Consider the following 22,314-nt stretch of genomic DNA (forward strand, 5'->3'; position numbering starts at 1 on the left):
CTTTTCTTTTAGCTTTGTTTCACTCTCCACTAACTTTTGAGGGAAAAACCAGACATTTTAGTTTTGCTCTCCAGCGAGTCACTCACATTGACTGCGTGTGGTTTGATGCTGGGAAAGTAGTGTACAGTGGGCTTTCTGAGCCATTTTCACTGAAAACAGCCTGCTGTGACCAAAACAACACAGTGACAGAGGTAAGTGACTCAAAACAGTAAAGTTGTGTCCGAAAATCAAAACAATGAGCTGAAAGGTCACTTCTTTTAGTCATGTGATTCATTGTGAATATGAAAATATTAATTGTAGTGGGTTTAACAAAGTGCTTTTAAGATTATATATAACCTAAGAAAGCTGTTCAGTTATTTAGAGCAGATATGAGTGGATAACAGGAAAACATTTGAAACATGTTAATGAACATTTTGTTTGACGTCAGCTATTTGTCACTTGGCAGATATAGGCAAATGTAGGAAATCTAATAAACAATATTTTAATATGTAGGTCTTCAATCTATCTATCTATCTATCTATCTATCTATCTATCTATCTATCTATCTATCTAACCCTAACACCCTAACCCTATATGTGTATGTGTATGTATAAAAACTGAGCTATAGAGAACTAGTGGCACCATAATGTTAGAAAAAGTGATTGATGAAGACAATGTTAATACGATTGACTTCAGTTGCAATTAAGCATGCTAACCATGTGTCTATTGATATTCTGAGAAAATAGCACATTGCAATTCAATGTATCGGAAGGCTGCTTTAGAGCAGAAGACGGAGGAATGCTGCCTGTGTGAGGAGAGATAGCACAAATACTTCTGTTGATCGGGAACAATTTTTTGCCATTTCATTGTAGTGTGACATATCTTTCATTAAGGTTTAAGCATTAGATTAAACTAGAACCAGTGTCCAATAGTAATTAACTTGAGTATATCAGGAGGCCATTATTCACATTAAAGTAACCTTTTAATAGCTGAGCCTTTAACTCCACTGCAGGTAATGACTTTAAAGAGTGCTTATTAAAAGAGAAATGGTAATGAGCTTTAATAAAGCAGAACAACTTTGAAATGAAGAGCGCTTTTCAATAGAAAAGGATGGAGGGATTGGACCTGTGATTCCATTAACGAGACTAATGATTCTTTATCAGCCCTCTTATGTGTACATGGAGTTAACATTAACAGTGATTGAGGATGGGTTTCAGTGAAAAGATGGGCCTTTTCATTGCCCTTTAAAATATCAGATAAGAGAAAAAGAACTTTAGTAATTTAAATCATTGAGAATTGATAACATAAGTCCTACGACCTCAAACTCAGCGAGCAGAGCCGAAATCTCCTTCAGCACTTATGGACTGTAACAATACAGTACATCTGTAATTATAAAATGAATCTGTGTCATTATGTATGAAAATGAGCCGAATGAAAAGAAGTAGATGAAGTGATATGATCAAAATTCGGCTTAGAAAATGTGAGTCATCTACTGAGTTTTTCAATTTTACATTCTGTGTGCTGCCTTGAAATGTGGGGCTCATAATGAGGGAAGCTTTATATTTGCATGAAACCAAATTTATAGGATTGAATATATATGATGTATTGTTTTGACAACAATAGACCTTTAGGTTTTCATATCATCATGGAGTCAAGAGTAAGAGAGAAGCCAAAAGGCAACAAGGTAGAGAAGACAAAGAATTAAAGAAATGCAGGGACAGAGGGAATGGAAATAATTAAATCAATCTTTGGCGAGCAGCTGGGGCAGGACTCCAGCTGACAACAGCACCTGGGTGTGCAGCACTGGCTGCCTGGGGCTGCGCTGCCTCCCCCCCACTCCCCACCCCACCCCCCTCCTTTCCAAAAGGCCCCCAGCCCCTGCTGGAGCTCTAGCTGGTACCCCCACCCCTGTCTCTGTGTTTTCAGACAGAGGCAGCGTCGTCACTCTGATGCTCACAGACTAATTAAAGGGATGATTTGTGAAATGCCATCATTTTATTCAATTAATCACAAACACAAAGCCATAAAACCCATCATCTAAAAATATTCTTGTTGGTTTGCTGTGTACCTAATAGATTAAGGTACATTAAAGAGGCGACGGGATGATCTATTTTAAAGCATGGCGCCAGGAAAGGTTGGCAAACCTCCCAATATTTTTAAGGCCTGTCAATCCGTTTGGTGTGTCAGCATCATCGCAACAATACAAACGACCCCCTCTCGCTATTAGTGACAACAACTTGCTCTGTGTTCGTACATCACTTCGCTTTCTTTAAACAGGAGCCAAACATACATGTCCAAATGAATGACTGTGCAGTTCTCAAACAAATGCTTCCCTTCTTCCATGTTCTTCCTCATCTCAACATGTTTTAATTAGTGGTGAAAAATGAGTTCATTTGGAAGATAAATAACGTGAGCTGTGCATGTCTGTTTTTGGTTGGCAAGGCTAAAGATGGGTGTTTTTCACCCCCTTTCGCACAGAGAGGAGAGACACAATTTGCATAGTTTACGAAGCTATTTAAACGCAACGCTGATGGTCTCATAATCTTTCACAATAATATTAATTTGCAGAGTAGCCTGCAAACAAAACTGTAATGTCTGTAAAAGGTAGTCATTGAAAAGATTTTGAAAAAATTGCCATATGTGAACTGTAATCTTGTCCAGTGCACCTTGATTAAGATGTTAATTAATGGCTCCATACACAGACAAACAGAAAACAGCAATCCTTCTCCAAACATGTTACTGTCAGTGAGTTAATCTATGACGTACCTGTGCAGCACATTAGAGTTTGGTCTTATCACAGGAGAAGCAATAGGGCAAAAGTTAGAGATAAAAGTCTCAAGAGGCCAGTTCATATTGAAATAATTCATAACTCCGACATCCAGGATGGTCAAGGTCCTTGTTTGAAGCCTGTTTGAGTTTTTAATTGTTTCAGTTTCAGCCTTCAATAAAATCTTACAACTTTTCTGCCTTTGGCTCTTTTCTACATTTTACCTTAGAGCACCATTTTTTGTTTTTTGTTTTTTTAATCTGAGTTCAAACAGCAAAAAATATTCTGCATTTTCTCTTGAAAGTTTCTTATTCCATCTTTATTTTCTAAATTAACTTCACCTCTTCCAGAAGAAATTACACATATCATCGATAAATATTTATTCAGTGTTTGTGGTGAGCAATGGGTGTGAGCTCAGGTGTAATTTGGTTTCAGTCTATCAAGATTAATTTTGTCAGGAACATGATGAATGCAACGCAGGGCGACGCTCCGATGCATCAGTGTCAGTCCAGATGAGATTTTTCATGGGAGTTGAGAGTTTCTAAGATTAAGTGCAGTATTAGTCAATGTTTTTGGGATAAGACTTCACACTAATTTAGTGAAGAGCAACAACCTGCAGAGGAGGCTCCATTAGCAATGACAATGAACTACAGCTCTGGTGGGAAAATCTGATTAACGCTGCTTGCTGGAATTGTGAAGTCGTTTCGCAGGTTGGGTGATAATTCCACATTTGCAGGAAAACCAGCTGATAAAGTGCCTTTGTCCATGCCAAAGTCTCTCTTTACTGGAGTATTGTCATATTTCATCGGTCCCCAGGAGGCAACACTGGTTACTTTTGACACTAAATTTATAGATATATCAAGGGAATACTGTACGACAACATATTTCAAAAACCACACCAGAAGAGAGGTATTTGTTTACGAATTCATGTTAGATCTCATTTGTGCAGCAATGAAATGCACCAAAATTCAAACAAAGGCAATAGCAAGCAAAAGCCTGAGGCAATGTGGAGTGTGAAGTGTGTAAAAGCATGCAGGTAAGATGTGTGTTTTATTAAAATATCTCCCCTCATCAGGAAACCGAATACATCCTGCTCTGTGTTTTAACTTTATTCACAATGTAGGATTGACCTTTCACTGCCAAATATCTCTTCATTATTCCCCCTTTTCTCAAGGAAGTTTCTCTATAGAGATCAGATGTTCTGAATATATAACACTGACAAGCTGCTGTCAGCATTGATTTCCATTTCTCCCTGAAATATGGTGTTGAAATCCTCTCCAGGCAGATAAGTATCTTTACACATGACTGCCAGATTTGATTGCCTTCTGTAAAGGGGGCTGTGTTGGAGTCACTCTCAATGCATGCCACAGTACATTGTATTCTTCCTCTGTTATGCCATTCTATGCCCCTCGCAGAGCCCTCATCTAAATAAGAATATTTCTTCCATGCTCGGCTGTTCTCAGAGGGATTCGGTGTGCAGGGTGGGTGTGCAGGGTGGGTGGGGTATCCACTCTCGGTTCACTGTAACGGAACATGTGACCTTACCAAACTGGAGATGTCGGCGTTCATTGCTGTAAGACGTGCTTCTTTATGTACTGTACGCTAAGTGTCTGTTTAATCCTCAAATATAAGCAGCTGTCCCACATATTAACTCAAACCAAGAATCCACCTTTTACATAATTTACAGTATTTACACATGTACTGTAAATGCAGGAGCAGTTTATTTTGTGTCCTATTTATTTGGTCTGTGAATTTGATTTGTGTCACACACTTACAGTGAATCCAGGTAAAATTATAATCTCTGATGTCCGTCAGTAAATTTTTAACAAACTTAAAGGACAGACTGGTTTTTACAGAAGACATAAAATAGAATTTAATAAAATGTACACAGTCTTGTCAGATGTCAAATATATAAGTCATACACATAAACATTGCTGAAATGTAAGAGAGAATATTTACTTAATTTTGATGTACTTTATTTGAGTATTTCATTATCATGCTACTTTACACTACTACTACTTCATTATGCAAGACTCTTAAGAAATATTGTACTTTTTACTCCACTACATTTATTTGGGAGATTTAGTAACGAGTTACTTTATAGATTAACAGGGGTGGATCTAGAGAAATAATCATGGGGTGGCAAGAGGATGTTGTGGAGACTTTAAAAGGTATATAGAAGATATATGCAGGTTTAATCATAAACATATCACATATATTAGTATTTGCAAGATTTCCATCTCAAAAATATTATTGTGGCACGAGAAAAACATTGAATTGATATATAATTGAAAAGATTTTCTACACAAAAATATTATGAAATATGATTCATTATTATAGATTGAACTACCCAGGAGTATAAAAACTTTGCACAACCGTAATATTACATATTAATGATTTAATAATAATCATTTTAAGCATTACTTTATACATTATTAGTACTTTAACTTCACATTTCAATGCAGGATAAATTTGCAATGGACACATAACACATGACAAGAAGCCTACGTGAATGAAATGTACAACAAAAAAGTTTTCTGCTTGATGTTCACTCATGACAGAAATGTCTCCATCAAAGGAAACGATTAAAACAGATAAGACAACAGTTTTGAGGCAGACATTCCTGATGACAGACTGCTGTCTGGCCATTCAAAGTAATCGCATCTCATCATTATACATCTTGGATCCAATTTCAATTATGATTCTCAGAACAATGCAATCTTTCTCATGGTAAAACAAAGTGTGCAGTTAACAACGCAAATCTTTCATCTAAGAGAGGGAAAATAGTTTTTAAAAAAACAAAAACTGTGATCAGAAAAAAATTGATATTTGTTCAGTGCTGAGGGCATGATATGTATTTCATAGTGTGAGAGCAGTGATGAGTTTTGTATTTTGTGATGAGGGGAGCTAGGTTTGATGGTTGCTGCTTCACATGCAGTACAATAATAAATTTGGGGCTATGGGGGTCTGACATTGTCTGCGCTCAGTATAATTAAGCGGTGCATTAGAAAGAGGGCTGGAATAAAACATGAGTATGTAAATGCAGCCTGGAGCTGATGTTCTAGTGATTATTACAATGCAGATAAAGCATTTCTCACAACTGCCTGTGTCTACTGAAGCCTCCAAAAACATCTGGACCTTTTAATTGAAAAATGGCATGGTGTTTCGCTGTGCTGCTTTGTGCTAAGTGAAGTCAACAATTAAGACAAAAATGTAATTGATAAGAATTGCGCTGCTTCATTATTTGGTGTTCTAGTCAAGAAAATTGATTTATCAATTATTTACAGGTCACAGAGCAGAGGCCATGCATTTCTGTTTTCATTGCATCACCATCTTAAAACATACAGTAAAGAGCTGAGAGCAACTCTGGCGTTCCCCCACATGAAATCAATCATAACACGCATATTATGTTCCAAACTAATTACTTTTTTTGTGCTGGTGTTGGTATACATGTTGAACTGGAATGCACGATTTGGTTCTTTACTCATTTAAGTGTTTGATTGTAGCAAATGTTAAATGTGAAATGATGAGAGAAAGAAGCAACCAAAAAAAAAACATAAATAAATACAGCTGTGCAACTCCTTTGCTTATAATACATAATACTAGTTATCAGGCATAAATTAATTATTCACTCTATTAAATTATATATTCATACGTGTAATACTTTAAAATAAAGCTGTTAAGAGTACAAATGAATTGTAATCAGAGACTCAATTCGTTTTTGCTTCTATGATGACATCCATTTTAACATTTAATACAAAAAACTTGAATTAATAGCAACAAGAGTAATGTGATAAACATATTAATCAGTGAGGGTTTATCAGGTCAGTGCATTGGTCAGTATGTAATGTGTCATAAACCATGCTTACAACCAGGCTTAAAACCCAACTTCAAGTTGTCACTTCTCAGACCTGATGAAACTTTGTTTCTTGGATGTATATGAATTCCATCAGTTAAATGTATGAAGACCATTTATTGAAAAAAAATCAAGCCTAGTCAAAGAACTAAGGAAAGTTTTGTAAGTTAAAGTTGCCTACACTCCATGTGGCTGCTGAAATTGAATGGCTGTCCACAAAGTGAGAACACTAGAGTCATTTTAGAGCCATGGAACAGAATAAAATAAGCAGTTTACGGGGCGACATGATAGCAGAGGGTTAAGGTGCATACTACATGGGCGTAGTATGGTCATATACCCTGAGCAGTGAGTTTGTGGCCATACGTTTTGCTGCATGTCACTCCCCTGCTCTCTGTCCCCACATTTCTATCTTCACTGTCCAACATAATAAAGCAAAAAAATCCTAAAGCATTAACTTTAAGGAATTTGTTGTGTTTGCCTTATGATTTTGGCCCATGCAATGTTAAGTGATGACCATCAAATTGGTGCAGACTTTAGTGATAAACAGATGCTGAAAAAAATGAATCTTTTCACATACATTTTTCTGCTTTCTCCTTGAAGTAGTTTTAAGCTTGGCCAAATCATTAGTATTACATACATATGATGCTGACACTGAGTGAAGTATCATTACACCCAGGACATCATGTGTCTTATGGCTGCACCCTTCTGTCAGATGGATATATTCTTAGATAACGTTTGCATCATTTTATAAACCGTTCTCTGACATTCAACATAAAATTTGACGTTTCTTTGGAAACTTTTGGACCTCCACTCGAATGAGTTGAGTTTGTAATGACTCTGGGTCAGCAAGATTCAGCAGTTTAACTCTTGCGAGTTGCACCCTTTATCTGCTGTGGTGCGAAACAGAAAGAGTTGATCTGACCTACGAAGAACTTAAACTTTATGAAGGTAAAGATTATAGATGCTGGGGTGGAGTGTGTATTTCTGAGAAATGGAAAAGTGGTTTATTCCTTTAGTGAAGAAAAAACCCAATAATAGCAATCAAGACAATAATTGTGGGCATTTCATTTATTACAGCAGTTGGTGCTCCCCTCCATGGATGCTGAAGCTGAGCCGGATCTATATTTGATCTGAGTGAAAAGAGCGAGTCCAGGGTTTTTGATGCTCAGAGAACATTCCTTCATCCTCCCTGTCTGAAGACTCTAGATTAGTGGGCCTGGGGCAGAGGCTGTTCATCTGCCAATATGGCACCAGCCTGAGTGATGGGCATGTGGCGATGTCACTAATGATCAGACCATAATGATTCGCTGACAGGGGAGGAGAGCAATAGATTGTCACTGGGGGTTGAGTTAAAGAGGGGCCCTAATGATCTGCCTGCAAACACTGCCAGAGCACCTCCTATATCACTCCATCTCTTTACTATACTACTCATCAGGTTCCTCTCCAATGGAGGGAGCCACTGTGTTGTGTCTCAATGCCATCTCGCAACGCACTGTAAACATCTGTCACCTCTGTATCTATATTTCATGCTATTACCTTTTAGGCCTTGGGCTGCGAGCTGTAAGCCTCGGGGTACTTGATTTCCGCCAGCGTGAGCTTTCAGTGGAGGACAGATCAAGTCGTAATCATGGTGCTGCATGGCGGTGTTTTAACAGCGGTTGTCCTATATACCAACATCCCAAGTGGTTCCAATTCTGTAGCACTCAGCGAAATGAAGAATACCTTATGACCTCTATTTTTATCAGATGCTCTGTTACCCCTGTCGTTTCCAGTTCTTAACCTGCTATGAGAATAAATGTGACAGGTTCAAATTTATGCAAAATTTATATTTAGACAGTTTACATATAGAGAACATTCTTTTGCATTTCCATTTTCAAACATTTTTCAACATATTGACTTCATTTGGAGCAGATGACTATATTTACTGACTCAAAATGCGACACTGTTAATAACAAAATGGTGCCTGAAGTGTGCACAACCTAATTCTGTTGCAAAGAAAATAAAACACTGTTTTTAGCACATTTCTTTTGACTCCCATAGATCTGTGCTCTGCACTTATCCATCACACTCCCACAGACAGCCGTGTGGATTGGAACATAAGTGCCTCGTATGATCTTAACTCACAGCAACATTTTCAAACACCACCAGCACTGGAGAACACTTTCACCCCATCAGTGTATTTAATTATGGTTGGACTTGATTCAACGCTCATCCTCTCAATATTATTTTATCTCATTTAAGGGGAAAAATGAAAGGTGGAGGGAAAAAAAAGCAGCAAGTACTTTCGTAATTTAAGAGAGTGTTAATGAGTGGCTGCTAACCTTTCTCAGTTATCCATCATCCGGTAATGGAGGCAAGGATCCCTTTTCCAATCTGCTTCATTAAAAACTTTCTATTAAATCTAAATATGACGCCGCGTACTGCTGAAATTAATAGAGTTTCTGAATGTCTAATTCATCCTTATGGTGCTAAAATCCTCCTTGAACATTTTAACCGCATTGATTTTATATGAATATTATTTAGGAAGGCAAAGGTCCTTAAAAGCATGTCTGAACAATAAAATGCTTAACCAGAATTACTTGAGACCGAAGTTGCATCATTAGCATTCAATTTATCATAGCTGTTGTACATTACAGTGGATTGTTTGTTAGCTGATGTCTGGGCTTTATGGTTACGGGAAAAACAAACCAAAGTAAATTTTGAACTCCTGTTTGAATGGACTACTGGCCTCAGGTTACAGGGACATCGTGTTCCCCTCCGATGCTACAAATCTGTTAAAAGTGCAAAGTTTATGGGGCAGATAAGGAGCTCTCTGGCATTACAGGTTATAGTATTTAGCATATGTTTATGAGTTTGAATTAAGCACTTCACATGAGGTATCTTTATCTCTCTCATATCTTTTTTTTTGTCTTTGCAGTCTTTGTGAGTCTAATTTATCAGAAAATTGTCATTAAATTGTAGAAAATATGGAAAGTGTAATAAAAAAAGCGATAGCATGGTGTAAAAAGTAAATTAAGTAAAAGTTTTTGAAAAGTATTCAAACTTTTTTCAGCGAAAATTACTTAAAATTTCCAAAGTAAATTTACAACGCAACGCCTGTCAAACTTACATTATTATATATTGTTTTATTATTGTTACTGATGCTTAGTAATAGTATATGAGCAGAACGCTAAAATCCACCATTAGTATTCAGTGCTTTAGTTGGTCGACAGGGAGCTGACTTGAGCTTCTTTATAACCATGCATATTTACTGATCATACATTTTACTTGTTAAATCCTGATCTGCAAAGTAACCAGTAGTTACAGCCAATATTAAAGTACAAGTATGGAGTAACAGAAAATAAGTAAAACAAAGATATCTCAAAACTGAAGTAAATGTTGCATTTAGTAAATGTTACTGTGACCTCTGAAGACTAAAAACTTCTGCATTAAACAATAAAAACACATTGTTTTTACTTTTGATTAAGTTGCTGATTACTTTCTTAGATAATGGATTGGTCATTTGATATAAAAATAAATAAATAAATAAAAAATAAAAATACAAACCTTGGGTAGCGCCCGCTGCTTTTTTTGGTTTACAGTGTTAAGGGTGTGAATTAGATTATGGCAGATGAAGAAAAATGGGAGAAAAGGGGAAATATATTCATTGTGGGAATGTACTTTATGTATTTTCCTCTTCTTCAATAAAAATACATGGCAAAAATGGCCAGAGTTGATGTCACTGTTTTCCTGTAAAAATAAAAAATGCTAACAATGATGATTTAGATTACAGTTAGCTCCTGCTTCCATAAATGCATCACATTTTGACATGATTTCCATCTTTAAAAAAAAAAAAAAAAAGAAAAATTAAAAAGTGACTTAAATCTTTCTGTCAGTCAGGTTGCAGTTATATTTCAACTGGCACACCCTGCAGAAAACCTGCACTCAGCACTGCTGTGTTATTTGAATTAGGGTTGGTTGCTGGTAATATCCACCAGTCAGCATCTAGTATTTCTGTGTATGAGAACATATGCTTGGAAGAAATATCCTCTCCTTAATTTACATTTACTTGAAAAAGCCCACAGGCACATTATTCTTATTCCAAGTTACAGGAAACTTGACAACAAACTCTTGAAAGCCAACAATGTGAGCTCTTTAAAAAAACAATAATAGTCTTTTTCATGGATACTATTCCCTCTTTTGCCACATCATATTTCCATTTTCTAATTTCCACTTATATTCTTCAAATGGTTGTTGGCTTGAAAAAGCCCTGGCTATATCTCCAAACCAGATGTGTGCAGTTGCTGTGTCAATCCAATACCCCCGAAACTCCTCTTGGACGATATGGAAAAGTGCAGAAGGGCAAATGGTGAAGTCAGAGATTCCCCCCTCCCCTTTCTTGTCATAAATCATGCTTGGCAGCACAGAATAAGCTACTTCTAGAGACATCGCTACTGGCACTATACCCATTGCCATTCATCACCTCCGAGGAACTACAAAAAGCAAAAACATATAAAAAATTCACCACAAGCTACCCATGTAACCTCTGGACCAACACCACCAACATTAGCAAACGTGCATTCCTCTCATGAAGTCAAGCCGACGCCACCTGTACAATCATTTCTTTTTATTGTCTTTGTGGCCTTTTGGAGACGTTAACAGAGCTAATTGCTCTTCATTTACTTGTAGGGAGAGATATAACCTAATGAGGCATTTGAGACAGAAAAAATGAATTTCTCACATGGAAAGATTTTTCCAAAGGCAATTCTCTTCAAAAGTGCCAAGTACAAAGTCGAGGACACTTTAGCTGTGGTAGAAATGTTTTCTTCCATTTTTCTTTAGTAATTTTAGCTTCATGAACTTGACGGCCTTTAAGCTTTTGCTTGTCCCATAAAACCAAATCCCATTGCCAGAACTGTTGCTGTTGCACTTTTCTGTGCATTTTCTCAACTTCTTCTCTCATGACCTTTTTTTAAAAACACAGATACGCAGAGACTTTTTCTGAACTTTTTAGGTGTACTTATGAGCAATGCAATACAGAATATACCAGCACAGGAGAGACGCACACGAGGAATGATGTGGCAGACTCCCTCTACATGAACTAACCTTTAGCCTGCACCTTAAAATGACTGCTGTTTTTCATTTCCCTCGAAGAGATCTGACGGGCATGGCAGTAATGGCGCTGATGAATGCCAGAATAAACAGACAGCGAGAGACAAGACAAAGAAGAAGATGAATGTGTCTGAAAGGTAGGACTCTTTGGCAGTTCTGAATTCAGAGAAAACCTGGATTTCATTTCTGGAATTCATCTGTTTGCATGAAAAAGACTTTGTTGAGATTAACATACACTAGCACAGAAAGTGTTTTTTTTTTTTTTTTTAGCCCACAACAATTTAGTCAAACTGGTCATTTCATTCTGTGTAGATCCCTCTCTCTCTCTCCTGCCAGCATCAGTACAAGAGCGCCACAACTTTGGTCACTATGGATATGGAGGATGAAGTGTGTAAAGTAGAAATTACTGCTTTGGATGGTGTAATTGTGCTTGTAATGGATGAATAGTGGATTATTCCAAATTAGTGCAGTACTTAAATCAATTAAGATCTGGGAGGCCTTCTCACTGCTGTCAGCTTTGGTCTCCATCTCTGTATCCCATCGCCAAACTTTGCCTCTGTTGCCCATCCAGAGCCCATCCACAGCAGCAGACAGTGACTGCCCTGTACACTGTGGCAGACACATTTATTTATTTGAAAGTGTTTTGCTTTGGCTCAAAGCTGTAAATTACCCTTGCTATTGATCTAGTGTTGAGTTTAGCCAGCTAGATTGAACCACCGGTTTATTTATTACCTGGAATATTTATTTAAAACATTTACATCAGTGCACATTAGCAAAAAGTATGATCTGTCAGTCATTTACTGGCTTCAGGCAGGGACGCCCATTACCAAGAGAGTGACAGCTGCTCTTCATCTTTTCACACCTTAGATATGTTTCTATATTACTTAAGAGCAAGATTTTAAAAAATGATGCACACTGTTGCTTCTGAGCGCACAAATATGATCTCAGAGGGGGCGAGCAGCGGATTCTTTTGTTGTTTTTTGTTTTTTTCTTATTTATTGATGTTGATTAATGGTTATTACACTACAATGTAATCATAAGCATTGTAAGCAGATATAAAGACATTATGAAGTGTTTACTGATGTATTCATTAACAATTACAACTCCTTTGAAGCATCCACATTAACGGTGTTTTTTTAATTAGCTATTTTTAAGTTGTGCTATTGCTGCATAGCCAGTGCTAGCATTAACAACTGTTTACTTACTAGTCCATAAGAAACGCTGCAAGTTCAGCATCAAACTTCATTCCTTTACTCGCCGAGAGCTGTCTCCAGCAGTGGAAAGTAACCCTAATGTTAACGCTTGTTTCTATCACTGCTTTTCTTCCACTGAAGTTAGCATGCTAAGCAGCTAGCCCCAGCCCGTTCCACTTTCTGATAGCAACTCACTGTAGCGTCCACTCTTCCCTGAAGACAAAGTGCTACTCAGACAAGGTATTATAATATATTATAAAGACAACAATGACTGAAGCTCTTGGCAAGCAGCAATCACCTCTATAAACTGCCAGCTAGCTAGGAACCCATTTAATAAATTACGTTGCCATAATCTCATTGAATGATATGTGGTTTCAGAAAAAATATATACATATATATTTAGAAATGTGCAGAAAGCAAGAAGATGTATTGCCCTTCAAGGTTAAATACTGAACTAAAAACTTTAACAGGTGATTAACTCCACAGCTCATATCATTCCCAAACATCTTGTGTTTGTCAGATTTTGTTCGTGCTTTTTTATGTGTGATAAACCTGTAGGCTATCGTTTGGTGTACTCTGCTCTGGAAAGAGTAATTCGACTGATGCCTGATGAGAGAAAAAAAAAAAACTTTAAAAATCCTAACTCATGGACCACTTGCTAGATTTCCTCTGGAACTTTCAGATTTGCATCTATTTGCTGAATTGTCATGACAGCTGAGAAAGAGTATTCATGAATATACAAATACGTGTTTAGTAGATATCACAAACTGAATTCTCATAAGTACTTAATCAATAGTTCAAGTAATAATAATGTATATCATTATATCAGAAAATTAATACACATAATGAGTAAATGTATCATATTTTTAGACGGTTACAACATAGTTATACTACAGTTCACAAAAACATTAATAAACTAACCCTAACCCCTGCTGTGAAGTACAGGCAATTTTACTGTAATAAGAATATGGGATACTGTAATAATGTAATACTTGAAGCTCGAGGTTAGTGGTTCCTTAATGATCTTGGAACAGATACTGTTACACATACACAACCTCCCACTATCACACCCAAAGGGGCAGTTGTATTGGTTGCCATACTGCTATATTTCACCACATCCCTGCCTGTCCTCCAGCCCCCAGGGGAGAGACAACAAAAATGGTAATTCACAGACAGGAAGTGGAGTGTAGCGTAGTGTCGTCGTGCTGGAGCACGGATGATTGTTTCTGTTTGTTTTTTGGGGTTTTTTTCATGAGAGCAACTAAACACTTGGAAAGCTTATCTGTATCATATCCTAAAACCGCCCCTATATTATGAATCAGTGAGAAAGTCAGGGGAAAATTCATACCATAAATGGTTTGATTTATTTGTCTTTAACAGTTACACATTTTGGGAAATACACCACTCATAATGGTCTTGATGTGCTAAAAATGCCAAACTTTTCCTTGAGTGTCTTTAAGAGAGTGAGCTTCAAAAACATAAGCAGTGTAAATGTATTTGCTTAGTTTTACACTTTTTACAGCAAATGAGAGTTTTCAGTTCATTCATGCATGTTTCCTAAGAACTGTCCTTCACGTGTCTTTCCAAGATAATTCACCTGTGGCTCATAGAAGCTCATAGAATACGATTCCTCCCAGATACTTGACCTTACAGAGGGCTTCCACTTTAATTTGCATTAAAAATGTGAAAAATAGATGGATTTACAATGACAAATGTTCTTGGATTGGTTTCTGCAGAGCAATATGAAAATTTACAGTTGGCATTAATATTAATGTATCATTATCGGCTGTCTGATTTCATAAATAAGTACAGCAGTGTCAGCTCTGGTATAGAGCACTTGGATAGGGCACACTTTGCAAAACCACACTTTAAAGAGCTTTGTGAATTTAATTGGGAAAATTGCAAATCAGGTAGTCAGCCGTATAACTCATTGTCACATTTAATCAATAAACTTTGTAAATCAACTCATTTAATTTATAAATGATCTTATATAGATCAGGCAACCAATTAAACAATTAGCATACATTTAGCAATTAATTAATTTAATCATTAATCACGCCATTACAGTTCAAATTTTAAGCCAGCAAATTTGGGAGCAGACGTGCAGGCTGGCGTTGGAGCAGTACATCATGCCTGTGGAGTGCAGATTGTGACACAGCTAGATTTACTGTGCTAAAAATCAATGCAATTAGGAGAGAGGCTGGAAGCTGGCCTGGGGTCCAGCATGGTCTTTAGGAAATTTTTGACACACACGCAGAAAGAGATACACACACACACACACAAACACACACACTCTCCGAAACTTTTTTCTTTCTTTTAAATTTGGGACATCCTAAGGTCATCATCGGCTGCAGTAATACTGGATGTCCAGTAGGTATTCAGCAAAATATCTGAAGCACTGCTTAAACATCAACATGTCATTGTCAAATTGGGTGTGACACCTTGGTATAATTACCACAAACAAATGAGACAGCGGTCCAGATGATTGGTTGCCCCTGTCGCCCACCATCTTTATTGATGTTAGTGTTCATCGAAGACTACATTTCCCATAAACCCCATAGCTTATGATACTCTTACTGTGGTCCATGTGGTTTACATGTTGCCATCAGCATTGCACAAGGACCTTCAGATTTTCTGTCAGACACTGAACATATTTCAAATAATGCACTGAAGGATCTGGTTGCTTATAGTTCATAAGATGTATAAGGTTAAAGTGATGAAAGGACCCATAAAAACATGGGTAGAACAAAGCAAAACAATAAACTAACTTTAATGATGAATGTAAACTACATTAAAGCTGCATTATTTGATTTCTTTGGGCACTGAGGGGCTGCAGTAAAAGCAGTAAACCCAATACTTCTGGCCACCACGCAAATGGAAGCCCAATATTCACTCTCTTTTTGCTCTTTTTTTCCAACCAACTCCTGAGAAAAAAATTGGGCTACTGATGCTGAGCAGGTAGCATTGAAAATGTTTATCAAAGTAATTTTGCTACCTGCTGTGGCTGGAAACAAGGTGGATGAGAGTGGTAAGAGTCAACCAAACAGTAAACTCCCACCAAGACAAGTTTAAACTCTCCATATTGTTGTCAAAATATATATTTAAGCAGCTTTAAGAATTAGCATTAGCATTATCAACAAAGGGCATCACATCTTTTTTTAACATTTCGAGAACTGAAGAACAGTTTCCGAGCAGCCGCTTCATACTGCAGCAAAGGGAAAGCTGAGTTCAGCTCTGAGATGTTGTGGAAAGCTGCCCTCAAACACTGGACGCAGGCAGGGTTGAAGAGCTGTCCAGGCCTTGGGTTGCTGATTGTCTCATCTGTCTTGGCTAAGTCAGCAGGATGTGACAGCCGCCCTCTCTCTGTTACCCGCTGACCACTGGGCTTGGCATCCTCTCCACTCACCTGCCCTATCACCGCCTCCACCGTATCTCTATCCTTGCCTCACTCTCACCTCAAAGTCTTTGCAGCAAGAATGAGGATCAACGCCTTGGTGTCAAAGAGAAGGAATGTAACCTAACAATTTCTGACTGCGGACTTACAAGTGTCGGTTCCGGGTGCTGACTTCGGTTTGTTGGTGTTTTGAAAATGTTCCCTGTCTGACAAAGGGACACACCTTCACTTCAAATGTAAGTGACTAATTGGGTTTTACTTACTCTGACTCACAGAGATTTTTACTTCAAGAATGTTTTTTTTTTCTTTAAAATAGTAAAATAGTATAAAAAGTGCAAACTAACAAGGCAGCACGTCTTTGGTTTGGTGAGCTACATGTTCATTCACTGAGTTGTGCTGAATATGTATAGAGAAGGTGGAGCTTCCTCTTCATCCTGCCTGAGCTGCAAATCCTCATTGATGTAGTGTTTGTCTTTCAGGTTGCTCAGTTCACTGTGTCATCTTGTCTCTATACCTGTCACTCCTGGACAAACTCTACATCATATACACAACTGTCTGTCGTGCTGTGCTAGTTTTATTTTCCAATGCACGATGTCAAAGTAATATTATGGTGTGTCATGTGTGATTACTGAAATATCATTTTTGGGAGAATTTATTTTGTCAGACATCCATATGTGTCAGTGAAATTTACAATATGTTTGATTTTGTCTGCATGTTTTCTGTCAGGTTTGACAAAAGCCACTGGTACCCGCTGTATATTTCAAATTTGGCATTACAGCACCAACATCATGTTTATGAGCCAAATGACATTTTATCATTGTAAAACATAAAAGTCAAAAAATCTCATTGAAAACCAAAATTCAAAAGGGGTTTTGATATTTCACATCTTAAGATCTCAAGCTCTGATTTTTAAATTTGTGTGTGTGTGTGTGTGTGTGTTTTATTACAGCTTCCTTTGACACACTGCTCACCACAGTAGTCCTGATCCCCAGACTTGAAGCAGCGACAAAAGCTGGCTCGTCAGGGATAACAGATGAGCGCAGATGAACAGTGTCAGGTAAAGTGCTGTGAAAGACATTTAATGTGTTTTATATCAGTGTGTCTGAATTGTCCAGGAACACTTGAATCACTCAGTGTCAACCAAATACGGCGTAATGAGACTCGCCTCCTCTCATCTGAAGACACATGTCTCTCTGCTGTCACTCAGGCTAACAGAAGAAAAAGGGCTTTTCAAGCCTTTTGAAGAGGGGCTATATATGATAGTACTGCGCTTTGCATTAGGAATTGCTCATGCGGGATTATTTCATTTCGAGTCTACCAGAGAGAGGACAGAGGTCACCCTCTGGAGCTCATTCAAACATCTGGAGTTCAGGAACATAAATTATTAAATGAGGCAGGAGTCTGGATTGAGACACCTTACTGTTTTTCATGGTGCACCTTAAGGTATTCGATTTCCAGAGGCTGAAAAGCATTACATTTCTTGATTTTTTTTTTTTTTTTTTTTTACATTTTTTTATGTGTACTAAGCTAGAGTTGTTTTGAGTAGTAGATTAGTCTTGGCTATGAAACACTCCCTGAGTCCCTCTGCCTGTGGTTTTGCTGTTCTTCTTCCACTGCCATGACACAGCCTGGCCTGACAGGAGAAGGTCTGCTGTAGATCTTTTTTTTTTTTCCAGTGGGATGTTTCTTGTCTATTTAGAAAACTCTTAGTTTCCTCTATTGTTGCCAACACAAACCATTGTTAGGCAGGGTCCAGTAGTGTCACTTATCATAAAGGAAAAGCTATATGGGTGATGTTTTGTTGTTCTAACCATGGCTTCCATGGGTAAGGAGGTTGATGTTGGGAGGGGTACAGCCTAGCATCCTAGCCTCCTTTTGGTTGTCACTACTTGAAAAAAAAACGACTTTGAGCAGAGAGAGAGAGAGATCTCTAATTATCCCCACCTGTGCCCGGCTACAATGGGAGGGTCGAGATGAAGCCATTAGCTGTCTCTCCACTGGCACCACCAAGAGTTTGTATACATCTGTGTCTTATTTTCTTTTCTGGCACAATCAGTCCAGCAAGCTAAGCAGGCATGACCGGATTTGGCAAGTTCCAAGGACTTTGGCAAAGTTAGACAAGGAGGAAGCGGTGAGATGTAGAGAGGGGGCTGAGCTGGCATGGACTCTGTGTTTGCTTTCTCCCCTGCCTGTTACTTGAGCTGGGTGTGTTGCTTGGAGAGGCTGCTGTGTTGGTCAAAACAATCCACCGAGCGCTGAAGGAGACAGATACAACGGAGAAAGTTGCAGAGAGTGGGCTGTGGAGGAAAATGTGATTAAAATGGCTTAAAGTCACACATGCTTTTCGTTTTTGTAGCGTTAACAGGCAGCAGAATCTTCCCACTTGCGCAGGTTATCTGCGTGGCGCGGGTGCTGGTCAAGATTAGTGGGATACTTAAGCTCATCTCCCATTTGACTCATAGCGCTTGATAGAAAAAGGCTCATTGTGATTTCAGTATTGTCAGTTTTGATTAGCTGAGTCAAGCCTTTGTCTGGCCCTGGAAGTGTGCATGTTGTCAGAGCTATTTACGAGCAATGACCAGATATGAAGCCCAGACTATTGTGGTCATGTAAACAGCCACATCTGTTTGAACCCACCTGCTCCCCACTGTTTACCGGCCCTGTAAATAATGAAATAAGTCTCGGTGCAGGAAAAATATTACAGCAGCTTGGACTTTTGCATTAAATGACACAATAATTAATCAACACTACGTAACGAAATACTGCCAGTAGTTGCAAATTCCTAAGTTAGAGTAATCAAAAATAAAAAAGTGAATGCATCCAGCCTACAGTGTGTTTTCCTCTATGTGCATTCATTCATTCAGTCCCTCATTCATTCATTTCCGCCTTTATTTATTTATATATCTCCTTGAGTGTTTGTTTTCATTTTAGTCCCTTGAACCTTGCCACCCTGTGTGTGACACCCGGGCTGTGAGCGAAGACGGAGAGGCAGGCTGGTTCAGAATGATCACTATCATTAACATTCACAGGGGGTTCACTTATCATCCCTGACTGGAGGGACATGGCAGCCATTATGAGACGTCCGCAGGTGGAGCGCCATGATACATATTGCATCTTGCCACAATGGATTTATGTATTCAGTAACAAAAGAAAAGTCTAATGAAAAAATACAGAAGGTAATCCTTTATTCCTCGCTCGACTTCAAGTGAGGCTACGATGTCCTGCGATGAGGAGGAGCGGCGGGGAATTCCAGGGCTGTAAACTGACCTGTCACTCAGGCTGTGTGAGAGGGGCCAAGCTATACCTCACCTTATACCGAAGTTGGCAACACATTGGTGCTCTTAACACTCACTCTCACCCTTCAGAGGAGAGACTAAGGTGATATTTTCATAAAACTGATGTCCAATTTACTGATCACCAAATTAGCCACAGTGTTGATTCAGTCTGTTGCCACTTTATGAAGCAATTTACATTTGCAGTCTGAAAACCCCTGGTTTATCTTCATGTGCTAATGTTTTGGAGCAATTTTTCTTTCCGCAATATCTACACATGGAAATTATCTCCATATTCTCACTGTCTGCCTCACTACATAAAGGAGAATTTTGAGGAAAGGCTACGACATGCAAGGCACATGGCGGATGTGAGTAGCTGAGCTAGAGCTGCAGCTAATAAGCTAAGCTGCTAACATGTTGACTCCCAGCTACACAAGCTATTATCACAATGTTATGTTACATAGACCACACTGGCTGTGGGTTTGACATTGTTGTTTTATTCTTTTTTTTTTTTTTTTTTTTTTTTTGGTATATATAGATATTTCAGTGGTATTCAGCATATTCAGCATTACATTTTGTATTATTGCAACAACATTGTGCTGTTTCCAAAAAAAAACAAATGAGGGAAAAATCTGAAGTGCAGAGCAAAAAGTGTTCAAAATCTGACTCCATTAAAGTTATGTTTGCATGAATATTTATGGTGGACCATGGAGTGGTGTTTATGCTGAGAGGAGTTTTGTCTTTATTTACTTTGTTTCCCTCAGATTGATTTAGTTTGAGGATTTATGTTACAGGTTAATAAACAAGCTTTGCCATATTATTCCCTTTGCTGCAGAGTTTTACTAGTTTTTCAGGGATAGCCGTGTTATGATCCCTACTTACTGCCAATAGGCAAGTCAGCAAGGCCCCCCTCTACGGAAAGGGATCACAACCTCCTGCATCAACAGAACATTGGCACTGGACAGAAGTTGTTATGTGTAGAATCATCAGTAAAATAATATTTTTATTGTTAAAGGCACTAATTTCAAAGCAAATAATTAATGCATGAATATTCTGGTATCATTAGAAACATACTTCTTCCTAAACCTAATGAAAGTTGTTTAAGCAAAGCATAAGGAAATACATAATTGGATACCAAATTGAATAAAACAGCAAGGGAAGAGAGCTATTCCTTGACAGATTTCCTTATGCTTGATTAAAGGCACAATTTCTATTCTGAAATTTCCTTGAGTAGAAAGGCTCCCAGACCAGTAATAACCTAATTGGAGAGAAGCCTCTAACTAGTGTTGCTCCTCTGTGTCCCTGTGTATAAATAGAGTCTATAATGGACTGAGGTGTGATGCCATCATTCATCTCTGCTCAGAAACACTCCAGGTTCAGGTCTTTGCTCATTTTCCTAATGATGCTCTTGTTTTAGGTATGTTTTCACTTTAAGGTTTGTAAGATTCCAGCTTAATGGATACTATTCATCACAGGCTTCTGTACCCAAGTCCAGTTTACCCAGCAAACTTATTTGACATAACAAATTGCCAAAATGAAAGGCTTTTCAAGAAGGGAATTGGTATATTTTTCAAACCAGTAGGCAAATGTGTGGAAAAGAGCACATCCCAGACCTGTTTCCGAGGTCAGCCTCCATTTCCTGTTCACCGTGAGTGTTTGCTCTGCTGGGGTTGTATGATGCTTTCAACATCACTGACAAATGAATCTATTGTTTGCTAATTTACTTAACATGGCTGTGTAAAGTGCTTTTTAATTTTAAATGTTAATTGACTAAAAGAGGCTTTCATTGCCAAATTCCATTGGCACCAAATAATGGGAGGTCTCCTAAAAAAAAAAATGGTGTCTTTTGGGAAGCATATCCCATATGATAGCCCCCGGTTATGCCATGCCTTTATGTGGTAGATTACTCCCTGGCTCTAACCCAAAAAAGCCTGCTTTTTAACCACTGCTTCTCCCATTTGCCTCAGGATGCTCATGGGCTGGCAGGTTGCACAACACATTACCATCCTGCAGTAGCTCTTAAAACACATTTTAGCCCTGAAACACAGCTGGCATCTTGGCCGGCACTGTTGCATTGGGCACGTTAGGACCAAACGTGGATGTTATGAGAGAAATTAAAATGGAACCCAGTTGGAATAATGAGAGTGGATCTATGCTGTGTTGTCTGCACACTTCTTATTCCCAACACATTCCCTGTTTGAATCAGCAAGTCTTTGCAAGAGCAAGCTTTGATTATTATGAGCTAATTATAAAGACATTAAATATGTATATACATATGAAAGAGGGGGCTCTATAATGCAGTGAAAGAGAGTGTTCACATGCATGGTGTACTTGCTCATGCCAAATACAGGGTCCCTGTGTAGAGTTATGTGTTGCTAAACATCACTAAGATCCAACAGCCCAGTGTGATGCCTTTGGTTTCCAATCTCATGCTTCACGCCCACTGCCCCTCTATCATGGATTCTTATTTACAGGCAGGACCCTCGCTGAATTCCCTGAGGAGCAGATGATGTGCAGGTCTAGGTAGGGACCATATCCCATGAATACTGTCCCTATCCCTATGAATACTATTCAAGAGTTCCAGTAACTGATCCAACTAGCTTCTTTCTGTGCATTGCTGTCAACTTTAAAACCTTACACACTTCAGAATTAGGTTATCTTCCATGTGAGTAGATGTGTATTGTCTGTTTCAGTCTGCTTTGTGCTTAAAACCCTGTAGATTATTCATCTCTGTGATATAAATGAACTAATGGCATTGACTG

The 22,314-nt window shown here is 38.3% G+C and overlaps 1 long non-coding RNA gene across 1 annotated transcript; it reads left to right on the plus strand.

Moving 5' to 3' along the window:
* The first annotated feature begins 16,162 nt into the window (after window positions 1-16,162).
* LOC139624793 (uncharacterized) lies at window positions 16,163-20,451 on the plus strand. Its single transcript, XR_011691749.1, has 3 exons — window positions 16,163-16,516; window positions 17,230-17,337; window positions 19,310-20,451. It is a non-coding gene; the product is annotated as an uncharacterized lncRNA (long non-coding RNA).
* Window positions 20,452-22,314: the final 1,863 nt, after the last annotated feature.

Source organism: Trachinotus anak, unplaced genomic scaffold, assembly GCF_046630095.1.
Source record: "Trachinotus anak isolate AG129_WGS33_773 ecotype Australia unplaced genomic scaffold, CSIRO_AGI_Tana_v1 ptg000008l, whole genome shotgun sequence".
NCBI lineage: Eukaryota > Metazoa > Chordata > Actinopteri > Carangiformes > Carangidae > Trachinotus > Trachinotus anak.